At 43.1% G+C, this 17,731-nt stretch overlaps 1 protein-coding gene across 9 annotated transcripts in view; it reads left to right on the forward strand.

Moving 5' to 3' along the window:
* The window catches only part of PTBP3 (polypyrimidine tract binding protein 3), a 264,116-nt gene that overhangs the window by 150,442 nt on the left and 95,943 nt on the right, over positions 1-17,731 (forward strand). For 3 of the 9 annotated variants that reach the window (XM_075825588.1, XM_075825591.1, XM_075825587.1), the window contains one exon: positions 6,425-6,493. The exons of 1 other annotated variant lie outside the window; for it this stretch is intronic. The gene's annotated coding sequence lies outside the window, so the exon portion shown is untranslated. 5 more of the 9 variants (XM_075825586.1, XM_075825595.1, XM_075825589.1 and 2 more) reach the window with 4 other exon arrangements.

Genomic DNA, 17,731 nt, shown 5'->3' on the forward strand with positions numbered 1-17,731 from the left:
TGTGCACACATCCATTTTTTTTGCAGATCAGTTTGTCCTTTCTGCAAATTATAGAACCGGTCCTATTCTTGTCCATATTTGCGGTCTGTCTCACCCATTCTAGGCTTTGCAAAAACACAACAAAAAACGGACAGCACACGGAAGCCACTAGGATCCGCGTTTTTTTGTGGTCCGCGTAACTGCAAAGGTCGTGTGCATGAGCCCTTAAAGAGGCTCTGTCACCACATTATAAGTGCCCTATCTCCTACATAAGGAGATTGGCGCTATAATGTAGGTGACAGCAGTGCTTTTTATTTAAATAAACAATCTATTTTTACCACTTTATTAGCGTTTTTAGATTTATGCTAATGAGTTGCTTAATGCCCAAGTGGGCGTATTTTCACTTTAGACCAAGTGGGCGTTGTACAGGGGAGTGTATGACGCTGACCAATCAGCATAATGCACTCCTCTCCATTCATTTACACAGCGCATAGGGATCCTGTTAGATCATTATGTGCTGTCTTATACTAACACATGAACAATATTGAAGTGTTTAGACAGTGAATAGACATTCCACGGGATGTCTATTCACAATCTCTGCACTTCGTTACTGTTTCTGTAATGACGGGGTAGGGAGACAGACAGGTGAGCCCGAATCTACCCACCACTCAGTCCCTGCCTACTTGCACGGCCCGTCCTAGGCGACGGCGTACAACTGGCCGACGGTCCCTACGCTCAATATGTGTACGACCGACAAGGGTACACAGAAGCTAAGGGAAATGGGGCAGTTACCCACGGCAACACCGTGAGCAACAGGAGTAGTGAACAAGCCGAGTCAAACCAGGAGTGTACGAGGTACCAAACGCAGAGCAGAATCGTAGTCAGTAAAGCCAGGGTCAAAATGAAGCAAGGTCAATAATCATAGCAGGAGCAGCAGAGCCAGGACACAGGAAAGAATCACAGGCAAAGGAGGAGCAGGAAATTAAGGTATAAATAGACCGAGGGCGGGAGCTAGCTCTGTCTGGCCAGGCTGTGATAGGTTCTCCCACTCCTCAGCCTCCCAGCCTGATTGGTAGCAGATCGAGTCACTCTAACAGACCTAGACACAGATGCAGGCTGATTAACCACGGGCGTCGACAAAGAAGCTGTGTCAGGCAAATCCATTACAGTTTCTATGGTAGTTACAGCCGAGGAAGCAAGATCTCGTTGTAACCTGTCATTTACCGCGTAATCTCGCCAGATTACGCTTCCTCTGCTGTAACTACCACAGACAGAGTAACGAAGTGCAGAGATTGTGAATAGACATCCCGTGGAATGTCTATTCACTGTCTAAACACTTCAGTATCGTTAATGTGTTAGTATAAGACAGCACATACTGATCTAAAAGGATCCCTATGCGCTGTGTAAATGAATGGAGAGGAGTGCATGATGCTCATTGGTCAGCGTCATACACTCCCCTGTACAACGCCCACTTGGTCTAAAGTGAAAATACGCCCACTTGGGCATTAAGCAACTCATTAGCATAAATCTAAAAACGCTAATAAAGTGGTAAAAATAGATCGTTTTTCTAAATAAAAAGCATTACTGTCATCTACATTATAGCGCCCCTCTCCTTATGTAGGAGATAGGGCACATATAATGTGGTGACAGAGCCTCTTTAATGTGCAAATACAAATATTTAAATAGATGTGGAAGTTAAAGGCCTTCTATGAGAAGAACATCTTTGCCTGCATCCCACTGCACCATTTTCTGCTACTTTACTTTCACAAATCACTGTTTTCATAGGAAACACTGGGCCTCGTATCCAATTGGGATCCAGCTTTGTAGCACAGGTAAGAAAATGAGAGCGACAAATGTGACTGGTTGGTATTTGCCCAGTGTCTCTGTGCTAACACTGAGCTGCCATGATACAAGAATAGGAAGTGTTGTCATGGGAACACTGACAGAGAAATTCTTCTCGGAGATGGTCTGTATCTTTAAGCTCTGACTCGAGACTAGAATAAGAAATTTAAAATGTATTTTGTCTGATTTTCAAAGCAAATTAGAAAGGCTAGATTATACATAATCTGGTATTTCGACTTTACTCTTTGGCTGGTAATATACATACCAAATATCAATAAATCTCACTTAATGGTGAATATTTATTGTATTTCATACTTCAGCAAGTACCTGTTGATTTAGAGTCTTGAGATGTTTAGGTTTCTCTTCTACAATCTTCTTAAAATCTCTAAAGCAATTGTATGTTTGTGAACATTGTACTACTGAGGTGTGACCCAGAATCAACCATGGCATCATAGAAGAGCTAATCCATAAAGGTCCTATTATACGGTCCAATATTGGCTGTGAAAACGATCGCCGATCAACAAGACTGCTTGATGATCGTCACTCGTTTGCTCATTTCACATTGGTTATGTATGGGGACGATCGATTGTTACTACGATTGTTCGTCCCCAGACGTTTCTATCATGTTGGCAGCACATCTCCCAGTTTACACAGGGAGATGTGCTGCTGGCAACAATAATATTTAATACTCAGTAAACTAGCAGATTAGCTCATCGGCGGATCATTGCCCTTTTTGCACAAGACGATGATCGGGAACTAGTGTTCATATGAACGCTCGTTTGCCCGACAATTGGCCCAGATAAAAGGGTCTCCCATAGATTGCAGCCATGGATGCATTACTGTCTTTCCTTCTAAACTCATCTTTTTATTAGATAAATCTATAGCTATGCTCATCCGGAGCTTTCTGGTTCATGATTTGAATACCAGAATTACACCGGCCAAAGGTTGTCTGCTCAGCTGGCACCTCCTGCAAATAGCTGAGCCGCGGCCAGCCAGACGAATAGCCATCCATGTAATACATGGACAGCAGGAGCCATTCTTACAAAGAGGTCTCCTCTCTCACTCATAGAGGGGGGTACCAAGGAGAGGGCCTTTTCCTAATAGGGCATATGCAGAGGGATTGTCCTCATGAGACAAACCCTTTAAATCAATCCTTATTAGGAATCTTTGGATATGGGTAATGATAAATATCAAATTGTATCACTTGAATTTTTACGTTACTAATACGTAATGCACAGTAGAAAAAGGTCAGCAGTTTGTATAGGAATTGTATCTTAAAAATGGTTTTACAACCGGGTAACACATTTTTATATTTTCTCGTCTACCTGCCGACTTGTTAATTTGTCACTTTGTGTTTGCTTCAGTGTTCCCCTTGTGAGGCCTGTAGCTTTTGGGCTGTCTAATGACAAGGTAGCGTAGGCTTTTGTTAGAACATTAGGTATCTTATTACAAGATGAAGAGGTTCTCTTCAATAATTGATCCATTAGACAATAGGCCGCACGCTAGCTGGGCAGCAGGAGGAGAATAGGCCGGCACAGCCAGCAGCTGCTCTTTCCACAGCCAAGCAGCAGGACAAGGCTGATGTTAGCTTCTTATTCATTGAGCTCCCCTTATTCTCTTTATACACGTCGATCAGTTTTTATTAAAGACAAACTATATCCCAATGATTAAATCTGACTTGATCAGAGATTTAGCGGTGATCTACAAAATCTTAAAAAAAATAAAATAAAAATTATTATTTATGTGGGCTTAACAACCTTTAGGGTTGAAAGTATGGCGAAGAGGGCATACAAGGAATAATTAATATTTTTAATAGAGTTGAATGTATTATTAATTGAAAACATCTGTGTATTGAAATAGCTAACCACAGCCAAATGTGCCACCTGATGCCCAAATTCTGGTTGAGCCTGAGTAAATACAAGTGTGTACAGTATGTTTCTATAGTAGCGCCCCTTTAGGATTTGTCAAATCCAAAAATCAATTAAAACACTGTAGTAATTTTTTCAGTGGTTGCTGACTTTTAAAAAAAAAAATCAACGTGTTCTTCGTACACGTTTGTTCAATCGGTTTTGCCCCACGTTATATTACAAGGTCTGAGCACTGAGGTTCTCGGCCTGTTAACACTGAGGGTATGTTCACACGTAGTTTTTTCAGGTGTATTTCTGAGCATAAATACCTTGAAATACGCCTAGAAAAACACTAGCAAAACGCCTACAAACCGCTTCCCATTGAATTCAATGGGAAATACACTGTGCTGTTAACATGAGGTGTATTTTAACGCTGCTGAATTTTAAAAAAACACCTCGTAAAAAGAAGTAGCATGTCACTTCTTGAGGCATTTATGGAGCAGATTTTTTATCGACATCAAAAATGCCTCAAAAGAAGCTTCAAATGAAAAAAAAAAAAAGGATTAAGAAACGCCTTGAAATCAGGTTGTTTTCTATTGAAAACCGCTCCGTAATTTTCAGCCACTTTTTGTTTTGTACATGTGAACATACCCTTATTATGTAAAGCGATACGTCTCTTTAAGCCTAAACACTCTACAGCTGCTTATTCAGATTAGTAAATATGGCTTATGTGCACTTTCTGAAATAGGAAACTGAATAGAGACCAGGAAAAAAGCATTTTGTAAATGAATAAGCGGCGAAGTTGAGCCTGCTCGCTTCAGGCGTGCTTGTATGGGAGATCACCTGTTGAGGAGAGCTGGGTGTTCTAGTCCCCTCCCTCCCAGCGCTCTTCTCTCATTCATCTGTGCTGTTTGCCTGAAATGACAGCCCTCTTTTGTGTGAGGGTAATTTGTTTATCTACTGCGTGCAGCTCCCACTGCTTCCTCTTTTCTATCCTGCTTCCCTTCGACTCTCTCTCTCTTCTCCCTCTCTCTTTCTGAAATCTGCTTCTCATGCTAGAGGCCTACATGGCAGCTTGTTGTCTCCGTCACCCTCAGCCACGGCTGGACCGTGTTGCCACCTCGTCTGAAGTCTTGCCAGGGACACACAACTTGTGAAAGGTAGTATTGCAGAGATACACCTAACTGTTAGACGGCAGCCCTACTTTCTCCTCCTTCGCTACACTTTTTTCTGAACGTATGTGAATATCTAGAACTCTGCTTTACTTAATTCACTTAATTTTACCACCGCTTATTGTTGTGTATTGAATCATGAAAGTTAATACGCTGCTTCATAAATGAAATAAATATACTGTACGCTTCCTGTTTGGTAAGTCTCTGACATGATTTCCCTATTTGCTGCTTTGTGTGCTGGTAATTGTAGTAACAAGGGGAAAAAAAAAAGGTTAAATTGAACTGTTGTAGAATTGTATTGTATAAATTTTGCGCACGTCGTTAGGCCTCTTAAGTCAAATGTCATGAAAGGGGTTACATTTAGAACGGAGGAAGGTAGAATACTAGTACATGTATCTTATATTTTATGTATTTGGTTTTCTGTATTTTATAATGCAATATCGGGAAAATTAACACAGCAAATAAAGGTTACTTTTAGTTTTCACTATTTTCATGCAACATTATATTGTTGGTTATGTTTACAATAAAACAAGATAAACAGTATTTCTATAATGTCCCTTTATATGAAATGAACCACAAAATGAATTAAAAATATAAATTTTACTTTTTACACATTTTTATTTTTTTAGTGTTCTATTAAGTTGGTTTCGATGTCACACACTATATATCACAGTAAGGCATGTGTTGTGTTTAGTATTGATGATAGAAGTGAAAGGCCTCATGCACACGACCGTGTTTTTGCGTCCGCAATTCCCCCGCAAATCCACGGGAGAATTGCGGACCCATTCATTTCTATGGGCCCATACACACTATCCGTGTTTTCACGGGTCTCCGCATGTCCGCACATCCGTGCCGCAGAAACTCAGGACATGTCTTATTACGGGCCGCAAATTCGATGCGGACATGCCAATAGAAGTCAATGGGCCCGTGGAAATTGCGGATACACCTCCGTGTGTCATCCGCAGTTTGCGGATTTGCGGAAGTGTTGGTAGGCGACGAGCGGGAATGAGTTCTGTCGTCATCCTGTTTTACCTAGGCTTTTTTTTTTTCATCTGCATTTTGCGGATTACATACGGATGAACTGCGGATGACATTTCACGGAACACGGTCCTGGAATTTGCGGACCAAAAAAACACTACGGTCGTGTGCATGAGGCCTTAGGCTTAGGTTTTTAATATTTACATTTTTAATATTAATTATATTTTATTAGGTTAGCCCACCCTCCCCAGCTTTTATTATAGTAAAATAAACTGTTACCAGATGTAGTTATACAAACTGTGTATTTTTAAAAAAAAATCTAAATCCAGTAGTGAACATGGGTTAATTGATTTGGTTAATTGAGAGTAGACCTTAGGCAAACTGATTGGGCAATGTCCAATAATGGCTAAATATTTGCAAACATCTTTGAGAACTTCGCGATTCGATATTGGCGAATCAGTTTGCTCATCTGCAGTTGAATTATTTTCCTCTTAGTCTCCTATGTACTTGGATATATAAGTAGTTATCTCCTGCCTTATGCCTTTATACTTAGGAAAGGCAAAAATTATATTTTGTTTTCTGTTGTTTCCTCTCTTCTCCCTTTAGCTGAATTTCCTTCTGGTAGAAACTCACTGAGGCTCCGTACATGACACCTGCCTTTTAAGAAAATCTGAGGTAAATATTTGCAAACAACTTTAAGTGATTTTTTATTTTATTTTATTTTTTTACGTACAAGATGGCTGGGTTCACACAGAGTTTTTTTGCAGGCAGAAAATCTGCCTCAAAATTCTGTCAAATGTACTCAAATGTCAATGGGAGGTCAGAGACGTGGGATAAAAGCGCCTCCCATTAAAATCAATGGGAGGCATTTTCGGCAGTTTTTTGGCGCGTTTTCCGACGCGGTTTCCGCGTCAAAAAACTCAGTGTGAACTCCCTCTTAAAGTCTCATCACAGCTGCACTTTTTATCAAGTTCTCTGCTTCTTATCAGCTTATAATTTCCTAAACTCTACTGACTTCTACATAGACACAGTTTTAACCTAATCTGCTTCTAGTTCAGCAGTATCCACACACCTAAATTTCAGTGATAAAAATGACTGTCAAGTAAGCGATCTGCCCCTGATTACTTGCTTTTCCCTTCGCGAAGCCCACGGCTCTATGGATACAGTAGCAAATGCACAGGGCTGACCTTAGGATAGATGGCGCCCCACCCCAACCATAAAAAAAAATGCACCATAAAAAAGTATAATGCCCCCCTTACAGTATAATACCTTTTTATAGTGCCCCACACAGTATAATGTCCCCGTAGCTGCCCCATACAGTATAATAATATTTAATATATTATAACCCCTTTAAGGACACAGTATTTTGTCCTCTAAGTGTGCCCACACAGTATAATGCCCCCTAAGTGCCACATACAGTATATTGCCCCTGTAGTGCCCCTACACAGTATTTTGTCCCCTTAATGGCCCCAACACAGTATAATGCCCCCTCCCACAGTATAATGTCCCCCCATCCCTTGTAGATAGTGCCCCCTGTAGATTCTGCCATACATCCCCCCCTATAGGTGGTTCCATACAGCCCTACACCTCCCCCTTGTAGATAGTGCCACCTACCTCCACCTTGTAGATAGTGCCATACAGTTCCCCAAACAAACAAAACAAAAAAATTGTACTCACCTAGGTCCCGTTTTTATGTGAGGAACGGAGCTGCTCCACAACGGGATCCTTGCGTGATCCAGCGACGTTACCACACCACCTTTTAGGCTGTAGACTGAACAGCCTGTAGCCTAGTAAATGCCAGAGCAGGGAGATACCTCCCTGCTCTGCCATAGTGTTCAAAAGTATCTGCATCCTAAGAAGGCAGATGATATTTAATGTGGCGTCGCTACGGCTGTACGAATTAGAAACACCTCTTTTGGAATCTTTTAGCTTCTTGTTTATATTGCCCTGGTATACACCACCAATAGTACAGAATAAATTAATTGAGGGAAAGGGAATATGGAATCGAAAAAAAGGAGGGAAAGAAGTATTAGATCTATGGATCTTTAATGAAAAACCGGCTATGGTGGGTATAGTTTAGCATGCAGGGATAGCTACCATGCGACTGCTAGTGGTGCCACCTGGCATGGCACCCCTCATGCTGCATCCCCTGTAGCAACCGCTATGGCTGCTACAGTGGTAGTTACGCCACTGCAGAGAAGGAGCGCCCAGCCAAAAAGGCAGCTGCAGTGTCCTCGGCTCAGGCACTCTAGAAACACAAGCAGGGGAAGGGAGCCAGCGCAGTGCCCCCTTTCACCTGCTGGACTGATGCGCCCTGTGCGATGGCACAGGTCGCACACCCCAAAGGCCAGCCCTGCAAGTGCAGTGCTTCCAGAGATTTTCTCATTAGAAACCTGAAGAGGTCAGCCTCAAAGTCCACTAGAACTAAGATTTTCTTTTAGTTTGATGTATGTTACATAATTCCTTATGGTTTTTATGCCACTTATAGTGAGTAAATGTTGCCAATTTTTTTATTTTTTTTTACAAAAATGGTTTGGGTGGCCGGAAGAGATACCAAACGGCTTGCCCAGTCTCTCCACAACTCTGCCATTTCTACTAGCTTTTAATTTGTGTGTGAGATATTGACTTTCCCATTGACTTAAAAAAGAAAAAGACAATAGGAAAAACTTGCATTTAAAAAGTGCACATGTGAATTTTACAAGCTATACTGCAGTATGGTTGTCCATACAAACAATCCAAGGAACATTTCCTAGAACGTTTTTTTTCCTGCAAATTGCGTGTAGATTTTTTATGCGAGACTTCAGTGCAGTTTACAGCTGTATACTGTTACTGTCCTAGGTCTTAGTGTTGTGTAGAAAGATATCTGTCACGTTATGCGCACAACACATGTAATCTCATTATGTAACGAAGACAATCCTTTTTTCCAATGATTAGCTGGTATCTCCGAGGGAAGCTGCAGTCAGCCAAACATAGCATTACATGGACAGGCGAGCAAGAGTCACTCCTAATGAGCGGTTCTTTGCTCTTGGAGGGGGGTCCCCAGCGGTGTAACTTCATCTGTAATGTCCATATGCCCTAATAGGGCATATGGAAAGGGGTTGTCTTCATTCGAGAACAACCTATTAAAGAAGCGTATGATCATTGGGCTGACGGCTCTCTTCTCCAGCTACCTCCTCAAGTAAGCCCATTCAGTTTGGCTGAATCAACGTTACATTTTCATGTTACATTTTTGCTGAGAAGATAAATGGCTGCTAGACACATTTTGTGCTGCTTATATAAAAAAAAACCAATAGGATTGGCTGAATTATCCAGCCTGTCTTCCTGTTTTCCAAAAATGGGGACTGTTGGGTTGTCCCTGCAGACACTAGATTGTTGGTGCATCCTGTCAAAATTTGAAAGACTCGCCACTAAAAATCTCATGTCTATTACCAGATTTAGGCTTCTTTCACACTACCGTAAGTAAAGGTTTACCTCTCTTCCGAAGAGAGGATCGAAAGATTAAACGGAAAGAAACGGTTTCGTTGGAATTGCCATTAATTTCAATGGTATTTCTTTTGTTTCAGTTGTTTTCCGTTTGTCTCTGTTTGCTAGGTTTCCATTTTTCTTTTTTGAACGGAAACAAAAGTTCTGCAGACTTCCGTTTTTTTTTAATGGAAACAAAAGTGCAACCTCGCGAACGGAGATAAATGGAAAGCAACTGAAACAAGAGAATTACCATTGAAATCAATGGTAATTCTAACAGAACCGTTGCTTTACGTTTAATCTTTAGATCCTCTCCTCCTCTGACGGAACAGAGATAAACGTATACTTACAGTAGTGTGAACTTAACCTTAGAGCATAACAAGAAAAAAAAGGATTTTGTTATGCTAATAAAGAGTTTGAAATGACTAGTCAGATGGAGGAGCTTATTAGCAGACTTGTTGGATTACGTGCTCAAATGTGATCCCCTCCCTCATAAAATGTGTCACGATAATGGAGCAAGTGACTTGCGCCATATTGGTGAAATATGTGCTTCATTTTTTCATTGTATGCTACTAATATAAGGGTATAAAATTAGACTAATTGTTAATTTCATAGATTCACAACAGATGTGGTATGTGTGACAGATTATGTCTTAATCTTCCTCAGACACCAACTCAATGGCATGCATAATTTATGGCGTAAAGGGAACCTGTTACCAGCATTTAACCTACTAAGCCAGCAATACCTGGTGGAAGTGGGTGAATTTTTTTTTTTAATCTAACCTGTAATTGGCTCTTTAGCTTTAGTATTCAGTTTTTTAGTGTTCCTGCGCCGTATGCTAATGAGCATAAAGCCTCATTCACACAGATTTTTTTGCAGGAGGAAAATTCTGCCTCAAAATTCCGTTTGGGATTTTGAGGCAGATTTTGTCCTTCCTGCACGTCGTCTGTCGGGATTTTCGCCCCGTTTTTCGCTCGCGCCCATTGAGTGCCACGGGCAAAAAACTCCCCGAAATACGCTTTCTCTGCCTCCCATTGATGTCAATGGGAGGTCAGAGGCGTAAACGCGCGAAGATAGGGCATGTCCCTTCTTTCTCCTGCGAGGCGGTTTTACTGCTCGCGGGAGAAAACCGCCTCCGCCTCCCATTGAAATCAAATGGGAGGCATTTTCGGCCGGTTCATGACGAGTTTTGCGGAGCGGTTTCCACGCCCAAAAGCTCGTCAAAATACTCAGTGTGAACAGGGCCTTAGAGTCATAGCTTCATTTCCTCAAGCCTTTTTGAGTTAACCCCGCCTCCTTACTTTTGATTGATCGCTCCTCGCCTCCCCCCAGCACACACAAAATCGATCTCAGATGAGATTTTGGCTTAGAGGGCAGGCCAGTTTTCTGAGGTGGGCGGGCATAAGAACGAACCAAGAGGGATGAACGAGACTGCCGGATTATTACCATAAAAGGCGCATGAATGTTTGAAGACCGTTATTTACGGTCGGAGGAAGAGTTTAGGAGAGGGGATAACCGCAATAAACTTTTGACAGCAGTGGCCAGCGAGAGGGGTGAGTAGAGTTCAATAGGTGAAATGCTGGCGACAGGTTCCCTTTAAGCTCGGTTGACACTACCACAATAGCTTCTGTTTCTTACAGAATCCATGTCGAATGAGGTGGATCGGTTATGATCCATCACGATCCATTATGGTCCTCAATGATCGTTGTTTTGCCTATTGTCTGATAATGGGTGCATAATTGTTCTGTTTCTGGATAGAAAATTGCGTCATACTTCTGTACTCTGACGATTAAAAAACAGAAAGCTGATGGAAAAGAACTAACGCAAGTCTGTACGGAGTCTTACTAATGTTTTGATTTTTTTTTCTTCATAGCTTTAATACCTTAGTGCCTTTTAGACAACAAGCTGAATTGTATAAAAACTCCTAATAATATCTAAAGGGTTTTCGAGTTTCATTCACTTCCTGAACGCCTCATTAGCGTATCGAAGGGAAGGACGCTTTTATGTTTCTGATCTCTAACTGATAAGCAGATTCTGTTACATCTAAGGTTGCAGTATGCCTAGACATGTTGCAGCTGACTGTCACTGAAGGACACTCGTTGAGACTGGACTTTAAATCAGTCTCCTTATGACCCCAACTCATATAAACTGCATTGAATATGTAAGCCTCCCCTTTCTCTATATGGTGTGCCATTGAAAGCGGTAATATTAGGGGGCAGTATAGGTAAGAGAAGGGGTCTCTTATTTTTGTTGGATACAGCCTTTGTCCTGCCTCTGCAGCTTACCATGTTGCATTAGATCACAGTTAGGGTATGTTCACACGCTGAGTCAAAAACGTCTGAAAATACGGAGCTGTTTTCAAGGGAAATCCTCTCCTAATTTTCAGAAGCCACTTGCGTTTTTCACGGCCGTTTTTGGAGCTATTTTCAATAGAGCCTATGAAAAACTGCTCCAAAAACGTTCCAAGAAGTGACCTGCACTTTTCTTTTGCGGCCGTTTTTTTAAGGGGCCATTTGTAAAAAAAAAAACGGCACGTCGGAACAGAACGTTGTTTTTTCCATTGAAATCAATGGGCAGATGTTTGGAGGTGTTCTATTTCCAATTTTTCGGGCGTTTACGGCGAAAATAGGCTGTGTGAACATACCCTTAAGCAGACATCTGCTGTTGTATAAAGGACTTGGGGACATGCATTATGTCTCTCTTGTGCTCAAAATAAGAAACACAACATGTTTAACTAATAACATTACCATATTTTTTGGACTATAAGACGCAGTTTTTAGCAAGAATAAATTCTTCTAAAAAGACCCTGCGTCTTATAGTCGGCAGTCAAGGGACCCGGCATCACCATGCTCCCTGACTGCTCCTTACTTAACCCCTTCCCGACTCGTGATGTGCCAGCGCATCATAGAGCGGGGAGGGGATGATGTATGAGTCCGCTCCATACACTGCAGGTGTCTACTTCTGACACGCTGCACTAACTGCCAGGAGCAGTGATGGTGCTGTTCCTGGCTGTTTAACTAGTTAAATGCCGCTGTCAATAGCGACAGCGGCATTTATATTGGTTTTCTTATGAAGGACATTTTCGACATATCCACAGGATATATCATAAATGTCAGATAGATGCGGGTCTCACCTCTGGAACCCGCATCTATCTCTAGAACGGGGCCCCCCTGCTCCACTGTCTTCCGGCCACTTCACTTCCTGGTTACATGGTCGAGTTGCGCAAACAGAGTAACTCTCTGAGCTATGCATTTTCCGTGTATCCCAAAGAACTGAATAGTAGTTACGGAAACAGCGTAGCATGCTACGCTGCTTCTGTAACTGCCATTCACTACTATGGGAGTTACTGAAATACTGTAGCATAGCGTGGTACGCTGTTTCCGTAACTCATCCATGTATTGCAGTGTCTTGTACCAGCGATCTAATGATCGCTGGTTAAAGTCCCCATGGGGAACTAATAAAATGTGTGTAAAAAGAAAAAAGTTAAATAAATTTTCAGGTGTGTAAAAAAAATAAATTAAAAGTTAAAAAAAACAAAACAACATTTCCCATTTTTCTCCAAGCACAATGTAAAAGTAAAAATTTTTATATCAATGCATACGAAAAAGTCTGCAACTATTACAATATAACATTATTTGACTCACACAGTGAACGGTGTAAAAAAAATAAATTTAAGACCCCAGAATCGTTGTCTTTTGGTCACCATAGCGCTAAAAAGTGATGACAAAATCGTATGTACCAAAAAATGGTGCTAATAAAAACTACAGCTTGTCCCGCAAAAACTAAGCCCTCATACCGCTCAAACAATGTAAAAATATAAGTTACGGCTCTCAGAATGTGGTGAAACTGAACAAATTATTTTTTTTAACCAATAGTTTTTTCTTTGTAAAAGAAGCAAAATATGAAATTTTTTCCTATTTTCTGTTGTCTAAAACCTGGGTGCGTCTTATAGTCCGAAAAATATGGTGTATTGTTAAAACAAAAATTCTATATATATATATATATATATATATATATATATATACATACACACACACACACACACGCATTTATATCGAATATATCGTGTATCGAATTTCAAATGTTTTAATAGTCCTATTAATTTTCATATGCTTTTTTTTGCACAACCAGCAACGAGACCATATGGACCAGATAGAAATCCCAACTTCAGGGGTGTGCTCGCAGAAGATAGGGGAAATAGCAGATCCAAATAAAGAGAAGGAAACCGCAGCACTCCAGTGGAAAAATTTGTCTTTAATTCACCAACACATCACATCGACTGCGCTATTGATTCCATCAAAACAACGGAATCCTGTCACAACGGTGACCAATGGAAACCATTAACAACGTTTCCGTCACCATTCAGATCAATGGTGAAGGAAACAGAAGCTAAGGTTTCCGTTTGCCTTTCCGTTGAGGGGTTAACCTGACTGAAACCCCTGACGGAACCCCTCAACGGAAGGGCAACGCTCATGTGAACAGGGCCTTGGATACAGGGTCCATGTGCATGTGTGATACTGTTTGTTGGACCCTGTATCTAAGCCTAAGGTAGGCTTAGATACAGGGTCCAGCACACAGTAATCTTATACAGTACAAGATTACTGTCTGCTGGGGCCCTGTATCTAAGCCTAACACATGGTAGGCTTAAAAGGGGTTGTCTAGTCCCTAAACATTGATGGCCTATCCTCAGGATAGGCCATCAATAGCTGATTGGTCGGTTTCTGACACCCTGGACCCCTGCCAATCAGCTGTTTTGAAGGGGGTGCAGCGCTCCTTCCCCCTTAATTTCCCTTACTTGCTCACACTGTGAATCGTTGACATGTCCGTGTCGGTGATTCACAGTGTGAAAAAGTGACCGGAATGAAGGGGAAGTAGCGCTCGTACGAGCGCTGCACCCCCTTCAAACCAGCTAAATGACGGGGGTCCCGGGAGTCGGTTCCCGACCTATCAGATTCAGCAGACCGTAATATTAAGCTTATCCTACTCTTCGGCCACAGCGGAGGTCCTCCGTCCATTCAGGGTCGGGATGTTTTGTGCAGCGCATAGCGTCGTGACGTCATGCCCTGAGCATAGCGCTATGTTGTCAGGACCTCCGCTGTGCTCTGGAAAGAGGGGGTAAGTGCTGTCACTTACTATAGTAATGGGCCCGTGTAGTTTATTACATAGGCACCAGTTACTATAGTAACTTTTCATTGATGTGGTGCTGGGGGCCGCGGGCCCCCTGGCTTCGGGGCCCGGATGCAATTGCATCCGCTGTGACCCCTATAGTTACGCCACTGTCTATGGCCATTATTCACGAATTCCTTTTCCTGTTGCGGCTACATCCCTGGTACCCGCAGCTCACTCTGCATTTGGAGATTTTCTACAGGTCTGGTAGCAAACCCAGTCCTCTATTCTGCAGGCAGTCGATCGCATGAAGCGAAAAGCAGATGCTAAGAGAAGAGCCACCTCTGTATCTTCCAGGTACCAACGTCTGGCTATCCTCAAGGAACATCCGGCTGAGTTGGCCGTCATACAAGTTTGCTCCCAGGTTCCTCGGACCCCTTGAGATCTTACAGCAAGTCAACCCGGTCTCTTACAAGCTTCGACTGCCTCTTACCCTCAGGATCCCCAACTCCTTTTCATGTGTCCCTCCTGAAGCCTGTGGTCCTGAACCGCTACACAAAAACGCCTAGCCCTGCAGTTGCTCCTAGCGGGTCATCCGATGTATTCGAGGTTAAGGAGATCCTGGATTTAAAAAAAGTAGGAGGAAGAAAGATTTATTTGGTGGATTGGAAGGGGTTTGGTCCAGAGGAGAGGTCCTGGGAGCCAGAGGAGAACCTCAATGGTCCTGCCCTCGTTAAAAAGTTCCTCTCGCTCTGTTCCCAAGAAGACCGGGGGTAAGAGGGGGGATACTGTAGCGGCCACGGACCGTCGGGATTACTCACCCCCCGACGGCCGCAGCCATGGATCGGTGAGCGCTGGCCCGCATCTCCTCCCCAGGAGACACCAGCGCTCATTTCCGCTCTGTTCTGCTGTTTCTCGTAGGGTGCGTGCGCACGCTCGTGCCTGGCCTTAATGGGCCAGCGCGGGCATGTGAAAATTATCATGTATTAACCCATGATCACCCTGAACTATGAAAAGGGCTCTGCCCTTTCACTCATTGCCTGAGCGTTATTGTATTTACCCGTGTTAGTTTTTCAAATGGTCCCTTAAGCTATGTTCACACGGAGTATTTTGGGGGAGGAATATCTGCCTCCAAATTCCGTTTGGAACTTTGAGGCAGATATTCCTCTCCCTGCACGCCGATTTTCGCGGCGATTATCGCGCCGTTTTTCGCCCGCGGCCATTGAGCGACGCGGGCATAAAACAGCGAGAAATACGCTTTCTCCTGCCTCCCATTGAAGTCAATGGGAGGTCAGAGGCGGAAGCGCCCGAAGATAGGGCATGTCGCTTCTTTTTCCCGCGAGGCAGTTTTACTTCTCGCGGGAAAAAGACGCCGACGCCTCCCATTGAAATCAATGGGAGGCGTTCTCGGGCCGTTTTTGCCGAGTTTTGCGACGCGGTTTCCACGTCAAAAAACTCGGCAAAATACCCCGTGTGAACATAGCCTTAGTGTTATCCTGTTCCCAGTGTTCCCTGCTACCTGTATCCCGTGGTACCGTTGTTCCTGTGCCTTAGAAAGTTGGAGTCGTGTTCTGCCATCGGTCACGCCTCCTGTGTTACACCACGCCTGGTGTCTGCTGCCAAGGTTCCATCTGAGCCTAGCCGTTACTACTGTCTGAACTGCTACAGGTACCCTTGTGCTTGAACTATATAGACATTGTCTTGGTACACAGTTTGGCCAGCTGCTATCCCGCTTCTGCGGTACGGCCCAGTGCGTCCACATACCCACAGATCGTGACAATATCTTTGATATGCTATGGGTTTTCCACACTGGAGTTAATTGGATGATGATATAAGTCAGTGTACTTCCTGCAAGTACTGCTAGATTTACTTGAATTGCATAAAGTGTATAAACTTCCTGGAATACCACTTTGAATTTTCTCATTTGTGACCTACATATTGTCAGATTATTGTTACAGCAACAGTAAGTTAGGCCTCGTGCACACTTCCGACACGTTTTTCACGGCCGTTTGTGACGGATCCGTGTGCACGTTTTAGCGGCTGTGTGCACTCCCGTGTGCACTCCGTGTTTCAGTTTCCGTGCGCCGAGCATGGTACTGTCCAGGGTGCTGAAAGAGTTAATGGGCTGCACTGATCGGCGGTAACTCTTTCAGCCCCCTTGGCAGTACCATGCTCGGCGCTCGGAAAATACCATTTTAATGTAATAAAAAAAATAAAAAATAATTCATACTTACTTTCCTCCTGTCCGGCCTCCAGCGATGACGTTTCATCCATGTCGCCGCTGCAGCCAATCACAGGCTGTAGAGGCGGTCACGCACGTCAGGATGACGTCAGAAGGCCGGCCTTCAGGGATGACGCTTCATCCCACGTGACCGCCTCTGCAGCCAATCACGGGCTGCAGCGGCCTCTGCAGCGAATCACAGGCTGCCGTGTCATACAGGAAGGTCGGACTGGAGGAAGAAGAGGGACTCGTCACCAAGACAACGACCGGGTACGTATGAACTGATTTTTATTTTATTTTTAATCAGCAGCCTCTTTTCTCTATCAGTGATTGATAGAGACAAGTGGCTGCCGATTAGTGTAAAATTTCTGTTATGTTTTTCTGACCGCCCGGCCGTTGCTAGGCAACGGCTCCGTTACACACGGACGGCACACGGATGCCTTCCGTGTGCCTTCAGTTTTTTTGACGGCCCCATTGACTTGCATGGGCCACACGGTCACGGAATCTCGGCCCAAAGTAGGACATGCTCTACTTTGGATCGGAACGGAGCAACGGGACCGTCAAAAAAACTGAAGTGTACATGGCCCCATTGAAATGAATAAGTCAGTGTGCTAGCCGTCAGAAAAACGACTAGCACCCTGAAGGAAAAAACTGAAGTGGGCATCGGGCCTAAGGGTATGTTCACACGGATCGGATTTGCCAGATTCCGCAGGGAATTCCGGACGAATGTCTGCAGTAAATCGTGTTTAATTTGGTTCAGGTTTTCTGCCGGATTTACCGCTACGGAGAACAGGGGATAAAAACTAAAAGAAAAACGTGTCCCTGCTTTACCGGCTGGTCTATGTGCAGCCATCCTCCCTGTCAATGCTGTAGACTGATTTATTTTATTTTTTTCTACTTTTCTACCTGAGATTTTTGTTGAGCATTCGCAGCTATTCCACTGCAAAAAATGCTACTTTTGGTTTTTATTGCGGATTTTAACTTCCCCATGTAGTTCAAATCTGCGACAAATTGCAACCATTTCGCAACATAAATTAACATTCTGTGGATTTAAAAATTTATGCATTGCATGTTAATATCTGTATAGAAAATTTTCTAATCATTTGGATGATATTTTAAAAATC

Source organism: Rhinoderma darwinii, chromosome 1 (assembly GCF_050947455.1).
Source record: "Rhinoderma darwinii isolate aRhiDar2 chromosome 1, aRhiDar2.hap1, whole genome shotgun sequence".
Lineage (NCBI taxonomy): Eukaryota > Metazoa > Chordata > Amphibia > Anura > Rhinodermatidae > Rhinoderma > Rhinoderma darwinii.